The sequence below is a fragment of the Cornus florida genome, unplaced genomic scaffold (genome assembly GCF_030987335.1).
Source record: "Cornus florida cultivar Cherokee Brave unplaced genomic scaffold, ASM3098733v1 CherokeeBrave_3.0.0_Hap2_scaffold_71, whole genome shotgun sequence".
Lineage (NCBI taxonomy): Eukaryota > Viridiplantae > Streptophyta > Magnoliopsida > Cornales > Cornaceae > Cornus > Cornus florida.
In genome coordinates this window covers 107,501-110,000 of record NW_026775903.1, presented here as the reverse complement: position 1 = coordinate 110,000, position 2,500 = coordinate 107,501, and positions in this window count along the sequence as shown.

The following is a 2,500-nucleotide window of genomic DNA, read 5'->3' as shown; positions in this document are numbered from 1 at the left end:
TTTTTTGATATACCGAAGAATGAACAAGAAGACCGAGGCATCCAAAATTTTTTTTTTTTTTTTTCTCCGATATACCAAAGCAAGAACAAGAAGACCGAAGTCTCAAATTTTTTTTTTTTTTTTTTTTTTTTTTTTGATATACCGAAGAATGAACAAGAAGACCGAGGCATCCAAAAAATTTTTTTTTTTTTTTCTCCGATATACCAAAGCAAGAACAAGAAGACCGAGGCATCAAAATTTTTTTTTTTTTTTTTTTTTTTTTTTTTTTTTTTTTCGATAAATCCAACCGAGAACAAGAAGACCGAGGCATCCAAAATTTTTTTTTTTTTTTTTCTTTCCCATATACCAGAGAAAGAACATGAAGACCGAGGCAACCAACAAAAAATAATTTTTTTTTTCTCTTTCCCGGAATTTTTTTTTTTTTTTTTCGAAATAGCCGAGAAAGAATATGAAGACCGAGGCATCCAACAAAAAAATTTTTTTTTTTTTTTTTCCTAATCTACCCAAGCAAAACAAATAGAAGACCGAGGCATCCAAAAAAATTTTTTTTTTTTTTTTTTTTTTCGAAAAATTTTTTTTCACAAAAACTTTTTTTTTTTTTTTTCCCCAAAAAATTTTTTTTTTCGTTCCAAGCTAACCAAGACATCTACTATTCACTAGTAGAGCAATCGAGACTGCAAAGCAAGCAATGGCCTTACTTGCAGCTCTTGGTGCTGAGAACTCCCCCCCCCCTATAGTAGTCTTAAGTAAAACCACAGCTCTGACAGGAGTAGATATTGCATGCGAGCGAGGAGTCGTAATGGGCAAAATTGACTCGGGGGACCTCCAAATCGAATTCCGTTTCGAGCAAAACACTTCTTAGGCTTCAAGGAAGCTCCCATAAAATTTCCAAACCCAAACTCCAAACTTCATTTTTTAGCCTACAATGCCCACGTGCACGCCGGTGTGCACGCAGGGGTGCTTGAGCATGCGGGAGAGGAGCCATAATGGGCAACATTGACTCGGGGGACCTCCAAATCGAAATCCGTCTCGAGCAAAACACTTCTTAAGCTTCTAGGAAGCTCCCATAAAACTTCCAAACCCAAACTCCAAACTTTATTTTTTAGCATACAATGCCCACGTGCACGCCGGGGTGCTTGAGCGTGCGGGCGAGGAGCCATAATGGGCAACATTGACTCGGGGGACCTCCAAATCGAAATCCGTCTCGAGCAAAACACTTCTTAAGCTTCAAGGAAGCTCCCATAAAACTTCCAAACCCAAACTCCAAACTTTATTTTTTAGCATACAATGCCCACGTGCACGCAGGGGTGCTTGAGCATGCGGGAGAGGAGCCATAATGGGCAACATTGACTCGGGGGACCTCCAAATCGAAATCCGTCTCGAGCAAAACACTTCTTAAGCTTCTAGGAAGCTCCCATAAAATTTTCAAACCCAAACTCCAAACTTCATTTTTTAGCATACGATGCCCACGTGCACGCCGGGGTGCACGAGCGTGCGGGCGAGGAGTCGTAATGGGCAAAATTAACTCGGGGGACCTCCAAATCGAAATCCGTCTCGAGCAAAGCATTTCTTAGGCTTCTAGGAAGTTCCCGTAAAATTTTCAAACCCAAACTCCAAACTTCATTTTTTAGCACACAATGCCCACGTGCACGCGGGGGTGCTTAAGCGTGCGGGCGAGGAGTCATAATGGGCAAAATTAACTCGGGGGACCTCCAAATCGAAATCCGTCTCGAGCAAAGCACTTCTTAGGCTTCTAGGAAGCTCCCATAAAATTTCCAAACCCAAACTCCAAACTTCATTTTTTAGCATACGATGCCCCCGTGCACGCGGGGGTGCTTGAGCGTGCGGGGGAGGAGTCATAATGGGCAAAACTAACTCGGGGGATCTCCAAATCAAAATCCGTCTCGAGCAAAGCAGTTCTTAGGCTTCTAGGAAGCTCCCATAAAATTTCCGAACCCAAACTCCAAACTTCATTTTTTAGCATACTATGCCCACGTGCACGCCGGGGTGCACGAGCGTGCGGGCGAGGAGTCGTAATGGGCAAAATTAACTCGGGGGACCTCCAAATCGAAATCCGTCTCGAGCAAAGCATTTCTTAGGCTTCTAGGAAGTTCCCGTAAAATTTTCAAACCCAAACTCCAAACTTCATTTTTTAGCATACGATGCCCACGTGCGCGCCGGTGTGCACGTCGGGGTGCACGAGCGTGCGGGCGAGGAGCCGTAATTGGCAAAATTAACACGGCGGACCTCCAAATCGAAATCCGTCTCGAGCAAAGCATTTCTTAGGCTTCTAGGAAGTTCCCGTAAAATTTTCAAACCCAAACTCCAAACTTCATTTTTTAGCATACGATGCCCACGTGCACGCCGGTGTGCACGAGCATGCGGGCGAGGAGTCATAAAGGGCAAACTTAACTCGGGGGACCTCCAAATCGAAATCCGTCTCGAGCAAAGCATTTCTTAGGCTTCTAGGAAGCTCCCATAAAATTTTCAAACCCAAACT